At 40.6% G+C, this 12938-nt stretch overlaps 1 pseudogene; it reads right to left on the bottom strand.

Annotated features, from left to right (window-relative positions):
- Window positions 1–1264: 1264 nt before the first annotated feature.
- Window positions 1265–12864, bottom strand: LOC101278292 (40S ribosomal protein S20-like; annotated as a pseudogene).
- Window positions 12865–12938: the final 74 nt, after the last annotated feature.

The raw sequence follows: 12938 nt of genomic DNA, 5'->3' as shown, positions 1-12938 counted from the left end.
GTGGTTAAGAATCCACCTGCCAATGCAGGCGACATTGGTTCGAGCCCTGGTCCAGGAAGATACCACATGCCGCGAATTACTAAGCCCATGCGCCACAACTACTGAACCTGTGTGCCACAACTACTGAAGCCCGCACATCTAGAGCCCATGCTCCGCAATAAGCCACCGCAATGAGATGCCCGCGCACCACAACGAAGAGTAGCCCCCGCTCACCGCTACTAGAGAAAGCCCGCACGCAGCAACGAAGACCCAGCGCAGCCAAAAATAAATAAACAAATTTATTTTAAAAAATAGTATATACATTAAAAAAAAAAAAGATGGTAATAGTCAGTGAAAATGAGGGTCCAATGAATCACACACTCATGCCCAGCAGGAAGAAGCTTAAATAGAATAACTTTCAGAAAAGCAATTTGTAAATAAGTATCAAGGGGCTAAAAATGCTCTCACCCTCTTACTCACTAATTCCATTTCAAGAATCCATCCTATGAAGAAAAGAGAAATATATGTAAAGGTTTATATGCAAATATATTTGTCTTGCCATCTCATACTGAAAAAAAAAAAAGCAACCTAAATGTCTAAGAATAAGGAAGTTATTGCTTAATTATAGCATATTCATACAATGGAAGATTATGCAATAATTTTTTAAAATCATGTTTTTGAAGAATAATTAATGGCATGGAAAATATTTATGATATAATGTTAAATATTCAGTGTATAAAACTATATACCAGGGCTTCCCTGGTGTTGCAGTGGTTAAGAATCTGCCTCCCAATGCAGGGGACACAGGTTTGAGCCCTTGTCCAGGAAGATACCACATGCCATGGAGCAAGATGCCACATGCCACGGAGTGCACCACAACTACTGAGCCTGCGCTCTATAGAGCCCGTGAGCCACAACTACTGAGCCTGCGTGCCACAACTACTGAAGCCCACGCACCTAGAGCCCGTGCTCCACCAACAAGAGAAGCCACTGCAATGAGAAGCCTGCACACCACAACGAAGACTAAATAAAAAAAATAAACACTATATACCATGTGATCTAATTTTTTAAATTACATGTTCTATAGCATTCTAAATATGAATACAAGCAAATATTCTAGAAAAAAAGTATATGTGGATTTATGAGTGATTATGGTTTTCTTCTTTTTTAATGATTTTCTTCTTTATGCTTTTATATATTCCTCCAAGCATGTGTTATTTTCATAATTATAAATCAGTTTGGAGTTTTTTTAACATCTGATTATCAATATATTAAAAAGGTTGGTTTAAGCATCTGCAATGGTGACTTCAGCCTCGACTCCTGGCTCAATACTGATGGAAGTAATCTGCTTGTCAATCTTAGAAGGACTGTGCAAGTTAATGAGTCGCTTGTGGATCCTCAACTGAAAACGATCCCAAGTCTTAGAACATTTACCACAAGGAGTTTTCCTTGTAGTTATTCTCAGAGTCTTGGTAGGCATCCGAACGGGTCCTTTCACTTTGAGATTGTTTTTCTTTGCACCTCTGATCAGGTTAGCACAGACCTTCTCCAAAGACTTCACATTGCAGCTGGTTAGAATAATTTTAATTCGGTGAATTCTCCACCTCTGGCTCCACCGGACTCTTTCTGGTATCTTTAAAAGCCAAGGCTTTGGCGAGGCTTCCTGACCAACTCCTTGTGCGAGAGCGAACAGCGGTGAGTCAGAGAAGCGGGCAGTCCGGGGCTCCGTTGCAGCAGTGATGGGCGATCGTGTCTTCCTCAAAGAGCCAGTTTTGTTTTTTGTTTTTTGGGGGTTTTTTGACCCACATAGGTTTGAGGGGAAGCTGAAGTCCATGTGGAGGTGAGATCCATCAAGTAAAGCTGACTGCCCAGCAGGCGGCTGATGCCACCTTCACCTCTACCCATCTACTGGAGATGCATAAGTTAGCAGCATCAGTTAGGAAACTGTGCTTCTACCAGCCGGTCATCTATCTTGGGCAGAGCTAGCTCATGGGGAAGTGGTGTAGTTCCCTGGGTTCCAGCCTGGCTCTGCTATGCTCTACCACTCTCTCTACTCTTGGGAAGCTACCTGACTGCCCTGCATGCATTTATAAAATGGAGGCAGTAATGGTAACACTTAACACCCATTTCAAAGAAGGAAGGTCCCCTGTAAAGATGAGCATTCAATTACAAGCTTCTTTTGGAATCAGCCGGAAGTTAGTAAGTGCCAAAGTTTATCTGATACACAAATAAACATTTCTTTTTTTAAAATATTTATTTTATTTATTTGGCTGTGCTGGGTCTTAGTGCAGCAGGCTGCTCCTTAGTTGTGGCACGTGTGCTCCTTGGTTGCGGTTGGCGGGCTTCTTAGTTGTAGCATGCAAAATCTGAGCTGTGGCATGCAAACTCTTAGTGGCGGCACACATGTGGGATCTAGTTCCCTGACCAGGGATCGAACCTGGGCCCTCTGCACTGGGAGCACAGAGTCTTCTTAACCACTGCGCCACCAGGGAATTCCCACAAATAAACATTTCTGTTAGTCTTCATGACTTAGACATAAACTTTAGGGTTGACATCTGCATTCAGTGGGTTAATGCATATATCCAATCAATGATTTCACAAATTATTGAAATATTGTAGCTTAAGGTCTAAATTGTTACAATTTCTTAAAACTGGACTTGCATGAGAAATTAAAATATAATAATATGGTACTTAATTATTAACCAAAATGCTCTCTCAGCTGAAATGCTTACCCATTGGTCTGCCATGAATGTGTTCAAATAAGAATCATTCTCTTTGCTGTTAAGGAGAAGGTCAGTATCCAGACTGAACTTTGGAGCCCTGAAAGAAAAGCAATTAAGTTCTCCTGAAAGATTCTTCTGGAAATTAGTTCATGAACTCCCCAGACCTCAGTCTCATGATGGATTTGGGTACCGCAATGTATCTTTCTTCTGGAAAGCTTAATGTTGTACGCTAGTATTATTGTCTGGTGTTAATATGCAGCTCTTTAGTTTTTAACTTCACGTGTGTCTGATCTCTCCCAGCTGGGCTGGAGGTTCTTGAGAAAAGGCTCTTTTTCTTTTTCTTCCTACTCCTTGGATGCCATTAAAGCTTAGTACAGTGTTGTATAACTTAAATAATTTAAGTACTTAGTATATATGTACTAAGTAAACAAGTTACAATTTAATGCCAAGCCAGCCCTGTGCTTCAGGGCAGCGATTTGACAGGTACGGAAAAACCGTGCTACCTCAAACACCTCCCTCAAAGACATGCTTCTATGCTTAAGATTCCTATCATCACTTGCCTCTTTTGGATAACAATTGCCTCCAGAAGGCCTGAATTAAAATGTAAATATCTAACCTTGGAGATGTCACTCACTAGCACATTGTCTTTAATAGTTTCCTAGCAGGGAGCTTGGGCCTAGGATTGTGTCCAGGGAAAGAGTCAGAGAACCTAACATCCAACTTTGGGGTGCAGATTACATGGAGTACCCCAACCACGTCTGTGACAGAGGAGGGGTGGAGCATAGAGCAGGAGTCCACTGGGCTGGGCACCGGTGGGGTGGGGCCGGGAATGCCTAACGGGGCCAAAGTGCATCTCCCTAATGGAGCTATAGCAGAGAGCCTTGGCAAAGTAACACAGCGCTGCTGGGTATGAACCAAGTATTAGAGTGAATTCCCATCTGACCAAGAGGCACAAATGACTGGTGCAAGAGCGTTGTCTGAGTGGTGACTAGAAGCTGGGTCAGTGCTCTTTGCAGGCTGTTCTACTTTCAGAAATAAGTGCTGATTTCATTGCAATTGCAAAGAGAACCAAAGCAGGAGAGCAGAGGAGAAACAATTTAGGAGGGAACCAGGGGGCTTTATTAACTCAAGCCCTCAAGAGTCATGGGGAGATGGGTCGATGTGGTGTGGCCCTTGACCCACAACCAATATAGCTTCTGAATTCTCAGCCATGTGTTCATAAACATACATGCCCATGTGCAACATACCTATGCTCAAGTGCCTCCACATATATAATTCCAATTTTTTTTTTTTTTCTATAAGTTTCCTGCTAGGGTGGGGTAGGAGTCAGAAGTCGGCAGCCTCCCAAAGTCAGTGGGAAGACCATGGCTAACAAACAGGGTCCTCTCTCCTCTACCAACCCCCAGCAGGAAGCAGACAGGGAGGGTTCCAATGGTTGTAAGGGCTTGGCTGCTTTATTATGTTCATTCTTATGGGCGTTTTTACAAGAAATAAGCAAAGTACAAAATATTGTATAGCCTCTCAGTTAGAAAGTATGACATCTTGTTTTAAAGAATGAAGGCCCCCTGTAAAGATGAACACCTGACTACAAGCTCCTTTGGGAATTAATCCAAAGTTATGAAGTGCCCGAGCTTATCTGATACACAAATGTTTATTTCTCTAAGTTTTGACAACCAAGACATAAGCTTTGGGGTTGATAGCACTGAAGCTACATGACGTGGGGAAAGAGTATAGGTTTTGGTGTCACAGATCTAGGGTCAAGCCAGCCGTGGCATCACCATTCATTAAGGAGATTTGGGGCATTATTTAACTTTGTTTAACCAGTTCTCTCACTTGTAAAATGGAAATAAGTGATACAGTCTCTGTGAAGATTAAATAAGGTAATGTGAAGAACGCATCTTTTGAGTGTGTACCGAATGTTCATTTTCTCTTCTCTTCCTTTCTAAATGGTCAGCTGAATTAACAAACCACTAAGGAAGATTTCTGACCAGGAGCCAAATAAGGCTCTGAAAACTTTTGAGGGTAAGAAGAATCCAAAAAAATAAGCTGAAAAAGAGAAAACAGCCTGTTTCATTAACATTTACAATGATCTAGAACTGGGTAGTAGCCAGACCAATCCAGATCCTATTAATTCTACACACTGGAGTTATCGGTGTGGGTTTATGTCTCACCACTGAAGCTGGAAACTCATCGACTGAGAACCCTAAGAATTCTGTCTTACTGAAACAGGATCTCCACAGAAGCAGAATGGAGACCCACAGTTTGATTGTTGATTAAAACAGAATCATTTTAATCTCCCCTCCAATTGGTTCTGAATCATTTTAATCTCCCCTCCCCTCCCCTCCAATTGGTTCTGAAATATCATTAGGTCATTTTGGATCCCCTTCAGGCTTACTCATTGGCCAGCTTTCGCATTTTTGCCCCCACTTTATGCCTCCGAATGAATTTACCTATGCTTTCAGATGGACCTATTTCTACGGGGTGAACTAGCTTGGATGGCATATAAGCTGAGCTACAGCTGTGTGCTTATCCATACTTGTGAAATTCCACTGGTTAGCGATCTCCATTCAACACACCTGCAGCTTTCTCCTACAAAGCCCTTTGGACCTAAGGATAGAAGCAGAGTGTGATGTCCTCCATGTTCACATGGCTTACTAACCCTTCATCAGTCTGAGATATTCTTTGAACTATTGGCAGCATTTAGACCCGCATGCTATTTTTTCCGGGCTGTCTTTTTGACCAAAGAGGAGATAAAAATTGGTCCCTAACAGTACTCCAACTGTGTGACTTAACTCACCACGCATTAGCCCCTAGCTGTATTCCAGCAAGTTCTGTCAGCAGCTGACCACAGGGGAAAATGCTAACTGTAGATTTGTTCTCTACAGGACTTTGTATCATCACCATCATCACACCACCCCTATTATAACCTACTGCTTGTTCACCTAACAAATCTTTTGTGGAAATGATAATGTGGTCATTACTTTATCACAAGACTTCCCTACAAACTCCTGGCAGTTCCCCTTCTTTTTTTTTTTTACAAACAGGGAACCAACAAAGAGATGACATGCCCTCCCTCCCCTCTCCTCTATCCACATTAGTTGTTTCCTCCTCTCACTTCCTTCTACCAGTTCAAGGCAATCATTCTCCCTCTTACTCGGTTCTCAGTGACTGCTGATCCTTAGCACTAGGACAGGGGACAGCCCAGACTCCCTGGAACATTATCAAACCGAGTACATTCTGAGTCAGTACTATATGCAGTGATGTGTGTTGTATGTGGTTCAGCTGGACTGTGACACTTGGTAATTCACTCATCCTGAGTAGAAGTACCAATGAAATTAAGTTTGTGACATTTAGTTCATTCTTATCACACATCTTGGTTTTCTAGGGACATCTCAGGAGTCCCTATTGGGACATACAGATAATTCCAGAAAGGAAAGCAATCTAAGTGTGCATTTTTATCCTTTGTTGTTTCCTTATCATGCTTTGTAAACTGCCAATGCATTCATTCTCAACCAGCAACATGAGAACCCGGGGCCACTATCTTGTTGGGCCCTGTCTAGTTACCAGGACAGGGAACTTCCTCAGAATTGCGTATGTATACTTGGTTGCTTCAGAGATGTCATTAAACATAAACACTGAAAAAAGCTCTCAGGTTTCATCAAGGCTGTTGCCAACACCATAAATGACCCATCATAAAGACCCCACCCCTCTCTGATACGGATAAGGCAAAGGTTAAGGTCCATCTCTGTTTGTTACACTCTTATTTCCTTCTGTCTAGGCCAGAATACAATTTCTGGAACCAACTGATTCCTCTCTCAGCTGTCTTTAAGAACACTGTATTCTTTTTACACTGTTGAATTTACTCATACACAAAGTAAATGCCCAATATTTGTTAATGATCATGACTCAATCATTCAGGTGGTTATGAGCTAAGACTGGTCACTCCATAGCCCCTATGTTACCATACTCTCCAAGAGACCACAGCCACCCCTCCCCATAAGACTGTCACCACCACTACACTCTGCGGGTGTGGGCAGTCATCCTGAAGCTCCTGGACCTTCCTACTAAGTATCCAAAATCCACACATCTCTGGGCTGATTTCCCATCTCCCTCCAAGAGCCTGTCAGGTTAATCCTGTCATGCTTTATATCTCATTTGACTCAGTCACTGCCAGGAAAACAAGCCCTCTAGGAGACCCAGCATCAACACCGGACACTCATCCCAGAATCCCTGAGTTCATCACTTAATCTGATCCAACCCTTCCCTGCCCTCCCTGAACTCTTCCACTGTTCCCTTTGCAACTCCAGATCCGTCCCCATCAAACATCCTGGTAACCTCCTCTTCTTTGAACATTCCCTCCATCTCCTGGCAGTAAGTGAAACTGGTGGTCCCTGATTATCCCATCTCCCGAGCAGCCCTCTCAGTAGGAGGTACTCATGTCCCAGGCACCTAAGGGCCAGCGGGTATAGTAGGTGTGCTGCTTGCCATTCCCAAATTCTTTCTTTCCTCTCCTCCTTCTAAACATCCAGCTCCTTTGAAGTCCCTCCTATCACCTCCTGTCCTTCCACATCACTTACTCAAGAGCTCCCATTGTCACAGCCCTTCAACCTTGTCTGGTAGCTGCTTTTCTCTCCTCTCGTCTTCACTTCCAAACCCTGCTTAGGTCCCATGGCCCAGCATTTTCATCCCACTTCTGCAAACATCTTCCCTAACAATCTTGTCCTTCTCTCTTCTGTCATATCCCATTCTCTTTGAACCCAACTTCCTACCTTCTCAGAGCCTGCACCCAAGCAGCTGGTCATTGCTAGAGGAAATCACACAAAGTAGTTGATAGATTTCACTTTGAGTTGGTGATCATGAACCTCAAATGGACACTGCACACTGCCTGGCAAATACTATCAAGTTTTCCGGGAAAGTTCACTTTCCCACTCTAAAATGACTTTCTCCGTTTTTCCTCAAAATCTCCCACATTGCAAAGTTTTAAGGAAAAATAGAATGTTTACATAACCTCAAAGTATCTCCCCCAGAATATCTATTAAAATTCTGATGGTTTCAGGGAACTCCCTGGTGGTCCTGTGGTTAGGACTAGGTGCTTTCACTGCTGGTTTGGGCCCTTGTCAGGGAACTAAGATCCCGAAAGCCACATGGCATGGCCACCCCCGACCAAAAAAAAAAAAAAAAAAAAAAGCAAACAAAAACCCCCAACTCTGATGTTTTAAATTAATTAATTTAATTTATTAATTTATTTTTTGTCTGCGTTGGGTCTTTGTTGCTGCACGGGCTTTCTCTAGTTGCCGCGAGCGGGGCTACTCTTTGTTGCAGTGCACAGGCTTCTCATTGCAGTGGCTTCTCTTGTTGCAGAGCACGGGCTCTAGGCACGCGGGCTTCAGTAGTTGTGCCACACGGGCCAGTAGCTGTGGCTCACGGGCTCTAGAGCGCAGTCCCAGTAGTCGTGGTGCACAGGCTTAGTTGCTCCGTGGCATGTGGGATCTTCCCGGACCAGGGCTCGAACCCTTGTTCCCTGCATTGGCAGGTGGATTCTTAACCACTGTGCCACCAGGGAAGCCCTGATGGTTTTAACATCTGTCCACAGTTTCTTTTATACTTCATCATTCAGGAGGTGATACTTAACTTTCCTCCCCTTGAGTGTGGGCTGGATAGAGTGACTCAAATGAATAGAGTATGAAAATGGAAATGTAGCAACTTCACAGTGGGAAAACCTGGCAGACACCACCTTATACAAATGATCCAAGTAATAAATCATGTTGATATCTTGTACCCCCGATATGATTCAATGTGTAACACCTCTGTGGCATTCTTCCCCCAAACACATAACCTCTGACTACTCATGAGAAAACCTCAGACAAACCCCAACTGAGGGACATTCCACAAAACTGTACTATACAAAATACTCTTCACAAGTGTCAAGGCCATGAGAGAAAAGGAAAGACTGAGAAGTTGTCACAGATTGGTAGACACTAAGGAGATATGATGCCTTAATGAAATATGGGACCTTAGATTGGTTCCTGGAACAGTAAAAGATCATTAATGGAAAAACTGGGAAATTCCCAATAAAGTCAACAGTTTAGTCAATAATATTGTACCAATGTTAACTTCTTATGGTTACGTGAGATGCTAACACTAGGGGATACTGGGTAAAGGACATATGGGAACTCTATACCATATTTTCATCTCTTTCACAAAATCTAAAATTATTTCAAAATAAAATTTAAAATAACTCATATCTCCTCATCCTCATACCCTTCTTGCAGCTGGTGACCTCACCTCATACATCCTTGATAAAATAAAATGGTCAGAACAGTTTCATTCTCCACCACATTAGTTAGTATATCTGCATCTGCCTCCATCCTTCTGTTACGGTAGGAAACCTGTCCCTGCTCTTCTCAAGGGCTCACCCCTCCACTCTGGGTCCCATCCTCTCTCCTCTCTCCCTTTCTCTATGTTGTCCCTCCTCTGGTTATTCCACATCTCCCCTATTTCGTCAATCTCCCCTCTCTCCTGGACCACTTCCATCACCATAGAAACATGTTATATTATCCCTCGGATTAATAAGACCCTTCCTTGAGCCCTCATGTCTCTCAGGTTACTACCTTATTTCTCTCATTGCCTTGGCTACATAATTTCCAGGGCCCGGTACAAAATGAAAATATGGGTTCCTTATTAAAATATTAAGAATTTCAATATTGTTACAGTAGAGCATTATACCAAGTATGGGGCCCTTCTAAGCATGGGGTCCTATGTGACCGAGCAGGTTGTATACCCATGAAGCTGGCCTTAAGTGCTAGACTAGGCAAACTAATTTATGGTGGAAAAAATCAGAATTAGGATTGCATCTGAAAGGAGCAGGGATTGATTTGAAAGAGAAAAATAGAACTTTCTGAAAATGATGGTTATATTTATCTTGATAAGAGTCCATATCACAGGTGCATGAATTTGTCAAACTCATTTAATGTTACACTTACATTTTTTTTCTCCTTATTCTTTCACCACACCAAAAAACCCTCTAAGCAAACACTGATCTCTACATAATGATACACGTACTGAAGTAGTTAGAGAAAAATGTGTAATGAAGCCTGCAGTTGACTTGGAAATGCATCAAAATAATAAGACAGATGAGTAGATAAATGGATAGCTATGTGATAAAGCAAGTACAGAACACATTAATGGTATAATCTAAGGCTGGATCTCTTCTCTCAACAACTGATAGAAGTAGTCACAAAATCAAAAGGAATTTACAAGACCTGAAAAATACCATCAACCAACCTGAACACTCCACCTCACAAAATTGTTATTCTTTTCAAGTGCACATGGAACATTCACCAAGACAGACCATATGCTGGGGATGAAAGACACCTTAAGAAAGTGGTTGCCTCTGGAGGAACAAGAATCAGGACAGGAAGGAAGCTCTTATTTTTTAAACTTTATAGTACTACTTGACTTTTATACTATGTACATGCATTTCTTTGATAAAAGTAAAACTTTACTGTATTATTTTAATTATAATAGATATCACTTAATAAGCATGTACATATTGATATTAATGTACTAAATAGTATACTAAGTGCTTATTATGTGGTGCTTTGTATTTTATAAAATAATTTCAGGGGTAGAAAGATATGAAAAGGGTTTTTTCATGGTAGGGGTTAGGCATTTTGCTTTGGAGACAAAGTTTACTTTAATGACAAACATAATGACACTTGATAAAAATTTATGCACACATATGCATACGTATTAAGGTGGACTCTGAATATACAGACTATTTTTATAAACCTAAACCAAACTAAATAATATCTCCCACTCTGCAGAGAGTACATCCTATGTAACCAGGTTCTTTAGGATATGTGAGAAGTAATGAACAAGTAGTATGAATACCAAACTGTTAACAAGGATTATCTAGGAGAGAGGGGTTTGCTGAATAGTGGTCAAAAAGAGCTTTCATTCTTCATTCTATATAATGTACTTTTGTTTTCTACTAATGTATTATTCATGAAATAACTAAAATTTTAAGAACTAGTAGCCCTTTATAGCAAATGTTTACACATTACACTCTCCTCTAGCCATCTGCAAGAATAACATTCATCCCATTTAAGGTTTCATTAAATTTTCCATATTACACACATATACACACACACACACTCTAAAATCTATGTGAAGAAACTATACTATAGAATATTAAATAAGTAATTTTCTTAAATAGTACCCCTAATTGTTTCTTTTTAAGGAACATGATACTTAACTTTTCTCCAATACTATTTATATTTAACATGTTATCTTTTTGATTTAGAAGTATCTCTTAACGTTCAAGAGAAAGTCACAACCAAAATCCCTAACCTAGCAATACTTTGCACTACCCATTATATCTTTTCTTAACTAGTTTCTCTCCTTTTCTATCCATTCTTTAGCTTTGATGTTGGTTTTTTTTTTTTTTTTTTTTTTTTGCGGTACGCGGGCCTCTCACCGCTGTGGCCTCTCCCGTCGCGGAGCACAGGCTCCGGACGCGCAGGCTCAGCGGCCATGGCTCACAGGCGCAGCCGCTCCGCGGCATGTGGGATCTTCCCGGACCGGGGCACGAACCCGCGTCCCCTGCATTGGCAGGCGGACTCTCAACCACTGCGCCACCAGGGAAGCCCTGATGTTGGTTTTTTAATTGGGTTCTTAACTGACGGACTGCAAGAGTTTGGTCAGAAAAGTTTAAATACAATTTTTAGTAGTGTCATATTTTTTCTTAGTCAAGTATATATCAAACTGACTACTGTGAAAATTAAAAAGCAACACCTGTAAATTTTAAGAACAATTTAAAGAATATACTTAGGTAGGAAATCTTACCAAGATTTTACGAAATGTTCTTAAATATGGCACTGGAACTAAAAAAGATTCACAAAGCATAAAATGAGAGCAATTTTGAGCAGTGACAAATTGAGAAGGTGTTAAAGAGCTATCAAAATAAATAATATCTTGGATGTGTACTCAGATACTATGAGTCAGATTAGTGTGACGTTTTGTCATTTATTTAATAATCATGTTTTTTCAATTCACATTATTGAAATGAACCATTTAATAAACAGCTGTCAAGTTATAAAAAGATGAGGTTTTTCTTGATTAGGTAGGTAACAGATTTAGACCTGGCAAAGGAACATTTTGCAAATAAAGCCACAATAACCAGTTTTATTCTTGGGAAAAGTGTGTGCAGTTTGGGGGCTGGCAGTGTGTAACTTCTTGAAAACATCCAAAATGCAGAAGATAACAAAAATCTGGTTGATAGTTGTTCCTGACTTGATAGTACTATTCTTTTCATTTAAAGAAATTTTTGAACAGATCACCAAGTTCCAGAACTAGGTCTAGCTCAGATTTACAGATTTAAAATATTGATAGGATTTCCTTAATATGTCAATAATCAAATAGTTAAGTAACTTATTTAACGTCCAACTAAAATTCACATTATACTGGTATTTACTGCAACAAAGTTATTATTTACATTAATCAACTGGCAATAGGCGGATACAACACACTTAAATTATTGCTCAATAAAAGCATAATCCATGACTTGATATATATTTGTAGAAATTAATCCAATTTAGTTGAATCTTTAAATTGCCTGTTCACTTTTCCTCTTTTGAACTCTTTCTCCGATGATTTAAACTGAAAAAAAAAAGACTTTTAAAAACAGGTCATAATAATATTACAGCTAACAAAAATACCATTAAAAACACTTAATACTTTTAATAATTATTAAAAGCTTCAAGTCACTACACTTGAGTGTAACAACAGCGTGTTGTAATTTGAATTCATTTGCACTGAAATAAATTATTGTCCTTCGTTTCTACTTCTATTTTCGAAGTACTCATCAACATTGTTCTCTAATATGAATCGACCCTGGTAATCTCAGTTTCCAGCATTTCGCTCTATGGGAACACCTTCAAGCGCTAAAAAGGCTTATAAAAAAAAAAAGAAAAGAATTATTGAGAATAATTATAAAGATCACATGAGTTTGTCATCCCGAGAGCTAGGGAGATTCTCCTTTCTTTCTAGTTTCAAAGGAGTACAATTAAACGTACAGGTAAAGCTCGAAGGTCTTTTTTTTTATTGTGCGTGGGACGGTCTTCCGCTTCTCTTTGTATTCCATTTTACCTTCAGCCTTCATCCTCCCGGCCCCCTCACTCTTTCCTCCAGGTCCAATTTCTTCGAGGTTTCAGAGCCGTGCTCCCTCCGGTAAAA

This window comes from Orcinus orca, chromosome 13 (genome assembly GCF_937001465.1).
Source record: "Orcinus orca chromosome 13, mOrcOrc1.1, whole genome shotgun sequence".
NCBI lineage: Eukaryota > Metazoa > Chordata > Mammalia > Artiodactyla > Delphinidae > Orcinus > Orcinus orca.
Note: the sequence above shows the minus strand (reverse complement) of the source record. Positions and strands in the feature narration are given on the sequence as shown.